Raw genomic sequence first — 13,146 nt, forward strand, 5'->3', positions numbered from 1 at the left:
CTCCTTTTACCCCCCACCCCCTGTCCTGATTTTTCACACTTGCTGTCTGGTCACTCTGGGTGGGGGTAATTGGTGCCTATATAAGACAAAGCCCCAAATATCGGGACTGGCCCTATAAAATCAGGACATCTGGATCTGGTCAACCTACCTGGGGAGCATGTCTCCCCCGGGCTGGCAGCTGCCACCGATCCACCTCATCCGGGGGGAGCTGTACAGGGCAGGATGAGCTGCTGTGGCTCCATGGGTGACCTGTCCCTGAGATCAGATGCTGTGCTAACTTCACCATGGTCCGTAAGGCTGGTGGTGGTGCCCATTGGCGTGTGATTGGACCTGAGGGTTTGCTGCTGCTGTTGCCACTCTGCACCCCAAGAGGTGGATTTTGGGGTCTACTGCAGCTGTTGGACCAGCAGTATGAAAGCAGTACTGTGTTGCCATTTAGATTGTCATTTAACAACTTTGTTTGCCAAAAATTCTTGCTAACAATCCTGAATCCAATTTCAATATTTTTTTTTAAAAAAGTCAATCTCTTAGCCAAAAACAGAAAATTAAGTTGTTGACAATTATTAGTGACAGGTTTGGTTTGAGGCAGGGAGTAGGCCAGTTTTCATCAGAGAAACAAAAAATGTTGACTGACTTTCCTATAGCCTGTTACTCCTGATAAGAGCCCTCCAACAACTGTAATATGCTCATCTCCTTACTAGCGTATAAAGCAGGGGTAGGCAACCTACGGCACACGTGCCAAAGGTGGCAGGTGAGCTGATTTTTGATGGTACGCAGCGGCAGGCTGAGTGGCTCAGCCCATCACTGCTCTGGGGTTCCGGCTGCTGCCCTATTGCCAGCTGGGATACCGGCCGTCGGCCCCTCTCAGCACCTGCTGCTGGCCTGGGGACCCCCAAGGAACCCCAGGCTGGCAGCGGGCTGAGCAGGCCGGCAGAACCACTCAACCTGCTGTCAGCCTGGGGTTCCATTCACTCAGCCGGCAGCGGGCCGAGTGGGCTGGTGGCGGGCTGAGCAGGGCCGGTGGAGGGTTGAGTGGCTCAGTCTGCTGCCAGTCTGGGGTGCCGGCAGTACTCAGCCTACTGCTACGCCGGGGTTCCTGCTGCCGGCCCCTTGCCAGTGAGGAGCCCAGCCGCCGACCCCTGTCTGCCTCCTGCCAGCCTGGGTGAGCAGAACCCCAGGTTGGTAGCAGGCTGAGGGGGGTTGGCGGCCGGGATCCTGGCTGGCAGGAGTTGGTGGTCAGAACCCCAGACCAGCAGCGGGCTGAACAGGGCCTGGGATCCTTGTCTAGGGTTCCAGCCACCAGTCCCACTCAGCCCGCTGCCGGTCTGGGGTTTCATTTACTCAGCTGGCAGTGGCCTGAGCAGGACCGGTGGCCAGGACCTCAGATAATAGTTTATTTATATAATATACACATAGAGAGAGACCTTCTACAAACGTTAAAATGTATTACTGGCACGAGAAAACTTAAGTTACAGTGAACTTGGCACACCACTTCTGAAAGGTTGCCGACCCCTGGTATAGACTGACCATATGTTGTACTAAGATTCTCCTGCTTTTTTTTTTCCTGTGAGTCTGTATAGCTTTTGCCAGCCCAGAAGTTGGGCAGCCAATGTTTTACGTTTTCACAATGTTTTCTCCAACTTTCATAAAGTAAATTCATTATGAGTTAAAAAGGCCAGGGACACTTCCTTGTGAAGAATCTGTACAGCAGATCATGCTAGAGCTGTGAAAATGTCAGTTTTTGATGGAACTTTAGAGGCAGTGATTTATCATGTATTTTATCATGTGAATGTGCTGCTATTGCTAATGTCTTTCCAAACAAAATAAGGCACAATAGGACTTCTGTAACATTTCTGTGCTACCTTAATCTAGATGAGATGATGCTGTGCTGACTTCATTTTGGTCACTTTGTGCTTTACCTAGCAGTAAAACTAGGGTTATATTTTCCCACTGTTTGGAAACCCAGCTTATTAAACTGATTTTGCAGCCAAAAAAGCCAGAAAGATTGCTTTTAATAAAAAACAAATTTTGGTTCAATACCTCTTCATATAAATTTCCAATAAAAATTAGACAAATTAAAAAAATTATATTATTTGCATCATTCTGTCAAATCAGAATTTTTTCTATAGTGCTACTTCTTTAGTGCTAGTGCATCAGCATTACAGCGTGCTTCATTATGTTAAACTGGTTTTAATAACGTGAATGTGGCAAGTTTTCCAATACTGTATGCTTATATTTGTGTTGCTAAGAGCAGATCAGGCACAGGGGCACCAGTTTCATAATCTCGCCTAGGGCACCATAAATCCTAAGGACGGCCCTGGTGTGAGGAGATGGGGAGGGAGGAGGAGCCGAGCCTCGGCTGAGGCAGCAGTGAGAGGGGCTCCTGGAGCGTGTGAGGAGATGGGGAGGGAGGAGGAGCCGAGCCTGGGCTGAGGCGGTGGTGAGAGGGGCTCCTGGAGCGTGTGAGGAGATGGGGAGGGAGGAGGAGCCGAGCCCGGGCTGAGGCGGCGGTGAGAGGGGCTCCTGGAGCGTGTGAGGAGCCAGGGAAGGAGGAGGAGCCGAGCCTGGGCTGAGGCGGCGGTGAGAGGGGCTCCTGGAGCGTGTGAGGAGATGGGGAGGGAGGAGGAGCCGAGCCCGGGCTGAGGCGGCGGTGAGAGGGGCTCCCGGAGCGTGTGAGAGCCAGGAAGGAGGAGGAGCCGAGCCCGGGCTGAGGCGGCGGTGAGAGGGCTCCCGGAGCGTGTGAGGAGATGGGGAGGAGGGGAGCCGAGCCCGGGCTGAGGCGGTGGTGAGAGGGCTCCTGGAGCGTGTGAGGAGATGGGGAGGGAGGAGGAGCCGAGCCCGGGCTGAGGCGGCGGTGAGAGGGGCTCCCGGAGCGTGTGAGGAGCCAGGGAAGGAGGAGGAGCCGAGCCTGGGCTGAGGCGGCGGTGAGAGGGGCTCCCGGAATGTGTGAGGGAAGGAAGTGGGGCCCAGGATGCAGGGAGGAAGGCGAGGTCCTGCTGCCGCTGCCACTCCGGGCGGCGCCGCATTTCCCTGCCAGAGTGGGCTGGGCAGGACGTTGCTGGGCTGGGCAGGGGGCCTGGATCCTGGCTCGGGCAGTGCCTGCTCCAGGGCTGGCTCGGGCAATGCCGCCCCAAGCAAAAAATAAAAATAAAAATAAAAAAGGCGGGGAGTGTAGCCTTAGAAAGTGCCCCAAGCACATGCTTGGAGGGCTGGTACCTAGAGCCGGCCTTGCTGATAGCTTTGGATCCAAAAGCAAGCCCGAAAGCCTGTATGAATGCAAATGACCTAGCTGATGGTGGAAGGAGAGATCTGCCCATAAGTAGCAGCATAAAGGAGCTGCAAATAATGAATACATCTGGTCAGCAAACAAGCTACTGGAAGATTCAGATTGTGGCCCTCCAGGAAAGGGAGGTGAAAAAACAAGTCAAGCCTGAAAATAAGGGGGACAGGTTAACCCTAAGGGTGTGTGTGTGTGTGTGTGTGTGTGTGTGTGTGTGTGTGTGTGTACAGTGCTAAAGCTAAATCTAAAGGTGTCTTTCACCACCTGAGAATAAACTTAAAGCTTAGTACAGCAGAGAAACTATTGCAAACCTGGTCTGTTGTACAAGAGGGGACACTGAGGCACACCACCTCATGAATTTCATAAATGACCAGCGAGTGGGGTAATTCACTATCTGACGATAGACCACAGTAAGGACAGCCTGGAGGTAATTATTCTGTTTTTCCTGCAATTAGCAAGGACATTTGTAAAAGGAAGTGGTATTATTATTAAGCACTAATCTGTCCCCACCAACGGGAGGGAGGGGTGGAAATTGTTTCTTTTGTTTTTCAGACACTCTACAAGCAAGCTGGCACCAGCAAAAGGATAACCCATAATACCATGAATCTATGTTTTGTGTTGTTTGTCTGTGGTGTTTGTCTTGTTGTTAGCATTGTTGTGTTTCAATTAACAGAAAAACCTCATGACATGAGTGGGGATGGCTTCAAAGGTTGACCTGGGGGAAGATATGTATGGAAATTCAAAATGCTCGACAAGGAGGCCAGCACCTGTGTAATAGCTACCGTGGTATCTGGAAGTGAATTGGCAGCTAAGGTGGGCCCCACAAGCCGTATGGGAATAATGAGAAGAGGATTTGCTCTCTGGGAATCAATGGAGGGGTGTATAAAATGGTGTAAATCCAGAGAAGATGTTTGCATGTGCCCCTCCCTGATGGCCGTGGAGGAGCACACCCAATGGCCCGTGGCAAGGGGTGGACAATTGGGTGTCTGTGTATGAGGTGTTTTGCTGGAAATGTACATATTACTGGGGGCACAATTACACCAGCCCCTAACCAAATTCCACACTACACGCTGCTCTCTGGGCTTTGGTGCACAGATAGACCTGTGAATCTTACTGCTGTGAATAATCGAACCAGCGCATACAGCCTGATTCCACACCATGTGGTTAAGTTGGTTTGGACAATAACCCATTTCTCTGTGGACATTCAATGGAGTTATGATATGGACAAAAGCACAAAAACCTGCAGTGGCAGCGTATTGCAACTGCCAGCAACTGGACATGTTAAGCGCTTGACCCCGTCGAAGGAGGAGAGCAGGTGTTTCGGTGGTGGCCGGGATGTTGGACCATGCGGCAGTGCTCAGGTCTCTCGGTGTTGCTGTGGATTATTACAGTGGCTGGTGTATTGCTAAGTATACTTGTGTTACGTTGCCTATGGAAATAACCTAGAAGTAATGGAGTAAGCCCCTCCCCCCCTGTACTAGACAACTTGGACCCAACCTTCCCAGGCCCACTATAGTGGGAAGTCTGGAACGCTAATTGGAACAGGTGTGGCACGCCCGTACGAGAGACGGTGCAGGGCACTGTACTACGCACGGGGCAGTGGGACAAATGGAATATCAACACCTTCCACCTTGATGCCTGGCCCTGTCAGGAAATGTGTCACCATATGTCCTATAAAAGCAGCAAAGAATCCTGTGGCACCTTATAGACTAACAGACGTTTTGCAGCATGAGCTTTCGTGGGTGAATACCCACTTCTTCGGATGCAAGTCTTGCATCCGAAGAAGTGGGTATTCACCACAACTCATGCTGCAAAACGTCTGTTAGTCTATAAGGTGCCACAGGATTCTTTGCTGCTTTTACAGAACCAGACTAACACGGCTACCCCTCTGATACTTGACATATGTCCTATGTTTTGCTAAGGGGGAGAATGGGAGCAGGGGATGGGGACACTGAGGAAGGAAACTGGAATCATTGCTTGCTGGAAGTTCAATCTAATAAACATCTCATTGTTTGCACCTTCGGACTTTGGGTATTGCTGCTCTGTGTGTATGCAAGAAGGACCTGGTAATGAGAGGGTGAAGAGATAAACCCTCTAACACTAACTAACATCTAACACATTTCAACCTCTTCTTTTCACACCATTGCTCATTCTCAGGGGCTGCTTTGTCTCTAGACAGATCCATTCTCTTTCAGGACGGCCTTGCTCTTTCTGTCTGTTTCACTCACTGAGGTGTGGGAGTAAACACTCCCCTTCCCTCTAGTCTCAGACAAACACTAGCATTAATTGTTTGCTACTGAGGGGTTAGAAAACATTTGTCAAGATGCCATTTCTGGGGCATTTTTCCCAAGATCCAATATTTTGTGTTCAAACATCTCCCAGCTTCCCTGGTGAAAATAAGGCCAAGGTTTCCTTGCAATACAGAGGCAGTTTTTCACCCCAGATGGGACTTGGGCCCACAATCTCTGACTTAGAAAGCCATTGCCTTGTCCATTAGGCCACTGGGGCCCTGTGAAAAAAAGGAAATTCAATCTCCTAAATGCATATTTCTCATATTAACTTGGAAGCCAAATACCCTCTTTCTGCACCTTACAGAAATGTCTGCATCCCCTGGCAGCGAGGCTACTGGGCAGGTCACTTACAGAGCTGAGCACCACCTTTCTGCCAGCCATCTTTAGAGAAGAAGGCTCTTTCCCCTGACAGCCACACACACAGCGCTGCCTGGCGTCCCGAGAGCCTCGCTCGTGTTCTCCCACAGCAGCTGCCTGCCCGTGTGGGTGGGAAAAGGGGACGAGGAAGCACTGCGGCCTCAGGCCGGGACAGGAGGCCCTCGCCATGCCCAGGCCTGCCTCTTGCCTTCAACCCAGGCAGCCAGAGGTGCTGGGGAGCTCCCTGGCAGGCCGCCGCCTCATCCAGGAAATAAGGAAAAGGGGATGAATGAAGAAGTCAGGAAATAACAAGGAAATGAAGAGGTTTGTTGAATGGGTTTCTGCCCAATTTACCATCTTCTCAGCTACCGCTCAAAGTTAAAGACCTAAAGTCGACCTATCAGCATAAGTACAGATGGTTAGATGGGAATTAAAAGGAGCTGCTGTCACAAGTGTTAGGTGCCTGCAAGCAGCATGCAGAGCATTTAAAAACACCGCAATTAGAGGCTCAGATGAAACGTTTGCCCTAAATCAGAAACGACAATAGGAGGACCAGCAGAACGCCACTCTGGGTAAATGGCCGAGTACTGGAGGCTGTTAGAGGCAAAAAGTCATTCCTCAAAATTTGGAAATCAGATCCTAGTGAGGATAATAGGAAGGTGCACAAACTCTGGCCTGTTAAGTGTCAAAGTGTAACAAGTCAGGCCAAGAAAGAATCTGAGAAGCAACATGCTAAAGACACAAAAGCTAAACATAAATCCGGTCAGTGCGAGTCCTGGCCTGTCCCCGCAGAAAGATGAACCCCCTCTGTGGCTGGAGTGAGCTCCTCTAAGCCGACCTCACTACAGACCTGCGCCAGGTAGTGCTCATTGTAAAAATGTTTCCTCTGACAGTTGGGAAAACGGGACCAGCAGTTCTCAGGCCGGCTGACACAATTAAAATCCCCCCCAACAACAAACATAATGCGGTCCAGAGGAAGGCAGCCTTTGATCTTCCCTCTCATGCCTTAACTGGGGACCATACACACTAATATAGCAGTAACCAGTGCCACAGAGCCCACCAGTAATGCCCTCCCTGGTCGGAGCTCCACCACCTTCTGTACTCGCACCGTGAATGTGAAGAACAAGACTCCAGCCCCATCATTCTTCCCTGGCCAGGAGGCCTTTCCTCCAATCACCCTCTGCCTATTGAGCTACCCTAGAATTGTTAATGTGCATTTCCTGAACACCCACCATGGCCAAGTCCAGCTGCTCCAAGGCACTGAACAGCAAGCACCTCCTCCTGGGCCCCCAAATCCCTGCCACCTTCCACATGGCCACTTTCACAGATGCCCCTTCCAGGGCACTGCCCTTGCTCAACTGCGCAGAGGAGTTTTCATCCCCAATGCCTGCCTGCCACTGCCCAGCAGCCCTCTGGCACCATTCCTGAGGGCCACCACGTTCGGAAAGACAGCTCTCATCTCTCAGGGGCCCCATGAGAATACAGTATTGCAACTTTTTTAATGGAAAGGGCCCCCAAAATTGCTTTGCCCTAGGCCAGCCCTGCTCACCTTGGGTGCAGGCACCGCTGTGCTTCCAGAGAGCAAGCTGCCAAAGGACTTGCCAAAGGCTGGGGTTAAACCAGGGACCTTTAGATCTTCAGTCTAACACTCTCCCAACTGAGCTACTTTGGCAGCTGCTTAAAAGTGTTTTGGCCCACTGCTTCTCTGCTCAGGATGTTTTTGCAGCAGTTGAAAAGCAGGTAGGAAAGCAGGGCCAGCCCCCGAGTGGGGCCTCTGACCGTTCCCACTCAAGGGGCTCCTTTTGGCAGTGGGGCACGAGATATTTCCCACAAGAGGCTCCTACGCTGCCTCATCCCCCAAGACCCCTCCTCCCGCTCACTGCTCTCCGTCCCCTCCCCACCCTCACTCGCCCTTATGGTCATTAGAAAGTGGCAAGGCAGAGCCCTCCCATTTTTAAAAGCCCTGGGGTGTTGTTCCCCCCTGTTCCGGCACCCCTGGGGCCCTGCACTTCACACAGCTCTCCCTGATTTCAGCTGTTAGTGAGGGAGCCTCACTGCTAGCGCAGACTGGGCAGTTTCTTGCATGAGAGACACTGTCCCAAAGCAGGACTAATGCTTAGAGCTGGTTATCAGTGATTTCAGATCTGTTGGGCTGCAGCAAGACTCTCCATTGAGTCTTAACCAGCTCTGTTATTACACAGGGAAGAACAAAAGGGTGAAATGGGGCCTGGAACCCTTAAGAAGAATCCACCCCACCAAGTACAACACTTGTCGCTACCTGCTCTCAGCTCCACTGAGAATGTTTTGGGGGTCACGCCTTGGCTTTATCAGCCTAGGGGGGTTTCAGAAAATGCTATCTAGCAGGTGCTCCAGTGGTACAATTGGTTAGTGCACAGTACTTATAGGGCAGTGCTGAGAGGAGCTATGCTGAGGTTGTGAATTCAAATCTCACCTAGAGCACTGGTTTTCATTAACCACATGGCATCACCCCCTCATTTGGCCCTGTGGAATGTAGAATTCCAGCCCTGGGACACTGAGGAGGGGAGGAGTGGGAAATGCCCCCTTCAATTATTACCTCCTCTCCAGAGTGCAGGTGAGAATCTACAATCCTTTCTCCTCCCTCAGCCCTGTGCCAGGATCCCTCAAGCAGAGCCTGGAGTCCTGCCCCTGGCGTCTGTACTATTGACAAAGACTAAGTGACAAAGACAAAACACTCAAATCCCGCCTGGTGCGGGGAGCCAGGTTTGCTCTTCAGATTCTGTCGTTGGTACATTTCCAGGCCTGGGAATGTCCCACAACAGCATTGAATGGGAAGCTGCCTGCAGAACAGTTACACTGCACAGAGCTCCTGCGGGGAGGGTGGGAATTAGTAACATTTTGAGGATCGTTTGGGAAATGAGCCTTTGCTGACAAGGTTTGTCTCTGTTCATATTTCACCTTCAGGTGTTATGTTGAGGATCTTTAGTATATTTTGGGAAGTTAATAACTATCGCCTCAACTTTATTTACTCAACTTAAAATTGGTGTCACTTGATTTTGCATCTCCTGTGAAAATACAACTGACACGTGTGGCTTTCTACACAGGGTCATGATGTTAAAGTTGGGAATTCAGTCTTTGTACTTCTGGGGGTGTTGCTTTTTACAGCTGCCTCACGGCCAGGCACACCGGGCTGTTAGCTGCACCCACTGTCCTTGCCAGGGGCCCCTGCTGAACCCTGGGCAGCTGCACTGCAGTGCTGGGGTGACTGCAGGTGGAGAAGCTGCTGTGGAGCAATGTAGAGCAGGTGCAGGAAGGAGATGGGGTCACTATTCACATTCTGAGCTGCACAATTTTCCAAATTTGGGAATAGATTCATCGATTCATAGACTTAAGGTCAGAAGGGACCATTATGATCATCTAGTCTGACCTCCTGCGCAACGCAGGCCACAGAATCTCACCCACCCACTCCTGTAACAAACCCCTAACCTATGTCTGAGTTATTGAAGTCCTCAAATCGTGGTTTAAAGACTTCAACTTGCAGAATCCTCCAGCAAGTGACCCGTGCCCCATGCTGCAGAGAAAGGCGAATGTCCGATAACAATTCTAAGGGAAGGTGAATGCAGAGCTATGACATTGGAGATGCCCAGACCTCCAATGGGGGCAGCGTGAAATTAATAATGGGAAGATCACTTGCAAAATTAGTCATCACTGACAAGCTTTGTCTCTGTTCCTATTTCACGCTGTGGTGTTAGTTAGAGGAATCAGTACAGATTTTTACTATATTAATTAAACACTTAATTTTATTTAACCAAGACAAAAACTTAGTGTCACTTATTTTTCTCTGTCCTAGCAAGAATGAATTGAATTTTGTGACTTTCTGGAAAGTGCAGCGAGATTAAATGTGGGGAATTCAGTCTCTGTGTTTGTGAGCTGATGTTTTCCTCTCACAGGTCAGTGCCTGCATTGAAATACCAAAAGGGATCTAAGGGCTGGTGTACGCTGGGCACTTCACTGGCAGAGCAACGTCTCTCAGGGTATGAAACCCCCCGTCCACCCATATAGTTACAGTGACCTAAACCCTGGTTAGATAGTGCTAAAGAAAAGGAAGAATTTTTCTGTCAATGCAGCTATTACAGGGATGGGAAAACCTCTCCACTGACTGTCTACTCCAGAGTGCTATAGCAGGTGCCACAGCAGCATTTTAAGTGTAGACAGAGTGAAACTAGATTTAGCTCCAGTTTGCACTGTGAATGCTCAGGCACTAAAACTACAGTAATCATAACAACAGTGCAGAGCTTGCGTAGTTGGCAGGATTTGAACCTGCGCGGGGCAACCCCAATGGATTTCTAGTCTATCACCTTAACCACTCAGCCACAACTACTTGAAGTATAATTGTTTTACTACACGATAATTCAGTTCTCACTGAATTGTCTCTTCAAATTGTTTGCTCAGACCAGCTTCCCCAGCACATTCATGGCTGTGCATCAGTGTAAGTGTGTCCTTGGGTGAACAGCGAGAATTCCTGCCCATTTCCCTTCTTGCTGGAGCAGGATGAGAGTGTGTTTGTGTTAATGACATTGCTGTAGATTGTTGTTCATTCCCCACTCTGACAACTCAGCCAGTCCCTTTCCTAGTCAAATCTCCAGCACATCATTCCAATATCAGGTGGCAGGATTTCTCTGGGGCACTGAAATTTTTCAGGGGGCTGTTGCATGAACTCAGCCTTGCATTCCACCCTTGATGTTTCATGGACTAACAACAGCAGCAGAAAGAAAGAGCCGAGCCAATATCTCCCTGGCAGGGATGCAGGTGCCACGTCCCCTCTGTCTGACCATCACATTGCAGGAGAGAAGATTTCACTGGAATCGAATGCCCTGGCTCAGACCAGAGACACAGGGAGGTTTTGCTGTTCATGGATCTGTGCAAAGGAAATTGTGTCTCTGTGGGAAATGGAGGCAGGAAATGAAACACCCAATGCCCTAAGGAATGTGGGTGAAGGACTCGGGCTGAGCAATGATTTAACAGGGGTTTGTTTCAATTTATTGGCCTGATTAAAACTATGGCTAAAAGCCCCCTGTAACAGAGGTTGCGGGACAGGACAGGCAGTTCTGCGCACAGTGTTCAGAGCTGCCCCGTATCTGCCCTTTCTCTGCCCCGCCCCTGCTCCCAGAATGCACCAGGCCCTGGACTGAACTCTTCCCCTGCCGGCCGAGCTGGTTTCGTTTGCTGTGATCCTGTTGGCTTGGCAGGGGGGAAGTGACAGTCCCACCCCAGAGCCAACGCCCCCCTGTCCCCCAGCAGTGCAGGTCAGCCAGGAGCTGGGCCCTGCCAGGCACTCAGGGGCGTCTCCCCTGCAGCTGGGGGCTCTCCCCAGCGTGGTCTGTGGGAGCTCGCGCACTAACGGGGCAGCGGCAGCAGCCACATGGTGGGTTGGGCTGGTGACCCGGGTCCATCTCCTGGGGTTGGCTGGGTTCATGCTCAGGCGACTGGCCCCAGCCACCGGCCGAGCCCCACGGCCACGCTGCTGCTGTTACCGCACTAGCCCCTCACGCCCCCATTCCCTCACTGAAGCCAGGAGAAGGTTTGCAGGGAGGAGGTGGGGGTTGACAATATCCCAGAGCTGATTCTCCCCACAAAGGGGTGTGTGCATGTGGTGGGTGCCGTGTGCAATGCCCTGTGCCCATGAGGAGGGGACCGGAGCTCTGCCAGCAGGAAGATTTATCCTGCAGGAGCCCTGCCCCCCTCCCCCAGGGGTTCCCCTGGAGCAGAGAAGCTTTGAATCCTCGCTGGAGACTAGAGAAGCCCGAGCAGCACAAGCTGCCTGGCAGAGGTTCTGGATCAGGGCCTCACGGGCACATTGGGTTCATTCCCTCAGGGCTGCCCTGCCCAGTGCCAGGGCTGCTCTCACTTCCCAGCACAGAGGGGGCTGCAGGCTCTTTGCCAAGCTGGGTCTCAGCTCAAGGCAGATTTAACACTAGCAGGGGGCCCAGGCATGTGCTGGTGCCGCTCAGGGAGGGAATCTGGGCCAAAGACTGATTAGAAATTGGGTAACACTGAAGTGGGACTAGAAAGACCCTTGCTGGGACGTGGCGGGTAGGTAGCCCCCATTGTGTACCGTGCCCTCGCCGAGAAGTCTCTGGGAGAGTGGATTCTTCTTAATGGGCCACCAACACGTCTCACTGGTCCTGATGTCGGCTGCTCCTTTGTTGATACTGACAAGCTAGTTGTGGGCCTTCCCCACTCACCCCATAGCTCCGGAATGCACAGACAGCAACACTGGTGTGGAAGAAACGAACTCCACTCTCAGGTTTCAAGATCCTTAAGATCACTGACTTGCCAATGTAATTGTTGGGGAGTATAGCTCAGTGGTAGAGTGTTTGACTGCAGATCAAGTGGTCCTTGGTTCAAATCCAAGTGCCCCCTTAAAAGCCTCATCCTTCAACAAAAAGAATTACATATCCATTTCCATTATGTTCAGGAGCTCCACTGACTAGGGATGGCTGAAATGAATGGAAACACTCAACACTTCCCTGTGCAAATGCATAAAAACCTAGCAAACATGTCCCTCTGATGAAATCAGTTCCAATCCTCTAAGAGTCTAGTTTATGTTTTCATCAATGAAACAAAGGCACATGAAGACACATTTGCAGGTCCTTGTCCTCCACGGGCTACAATGTGCAGAAGAACAAGAACCACATCCACGTGGGAGGCATGGACTAGTCTGTATTACATTTGGTAAGTAAGTTGCCATTGGGACTGAAAATTCTACTGGAGGTGGACAGGAGCCTGTTGCAAAAATAAAATAACCAAGATTTACCAAACTCCCTGTTACACATTCAATCCTCTTTTTTCTATTCTATTAAACTGGGAGCAAGTTACCAGTGACCCAGGGCTGGGGCGGAAGGAGGGTGCAGGTGGGGGGAGGAGCCGAGGGCTGGGGCAGCAGGGTGTGTGTGGGTGGGGGAGCACTGATAGGGGGGAAGGGGATAGTCAAGAGCTGGGGCAGCCCAGGGTGTGTGGGGCAGAGCCCAGGGCTGGGGCAGCAGGGGGGTGCGAGTGGTGGGAGGCCCAGAGCTGGGGAGGCAGGGGATGCAGGTGTGGGGAGGGGAGAACCCAGAGCTCGGGCATCAGGGCGATGGGAGGGCAGACAAAAATTTTTTTGCTTGGGGAGGCAAAAAACTTAGTGCCAACCCTGCCTCCACATACCATAAGGTAGGTAGGAGCGGATCATTATTATCC

At 51.2% G+C, this 13,146-nt stretch overlaps 2 non-coding genes across 2 annotated transcripts; one reads left to right on the plus strand and one right to left on the minus strand.

Annotated features, from left to right (window-relative positions):
* Positions 1 to 10,206: 10,206 nt before the first annotated feature.
* TRNAS-AGA lies at positions 10,207 to 10,288 on the minus strand. The gene has a single exon. It is a non-coding gene; the product is annotated as a tRNA-Ser (tRNA).
* A 1,970-nt stretch (positions 10,289 to 12,258) lies between these two features.
* On the plus strand, positions 12,259 to 12,330 carry TRNAC-GCA. The gene has a single exon. It is a non-coding gene; the product is annotated as a tRNA-Cys (tRNA).
* The last annotated feature ends 816 nt before the right edge of the window (positions 12,331 to 13,146 follow it).

Source organism: Mauremys reevesii, linkage group 12 (genome assembly GCF_016161935.1).
Source record: "Mauremys reevesii isolate NIE-2019 linkage group 12, ASM1616193v1, whole genome shotgun sequence".
Lineage (NCBI taxonomy): Eukaryota > Metazoa > Chordata > Testudines > Geoemydidae > Mauremys > Mauremys reevesii.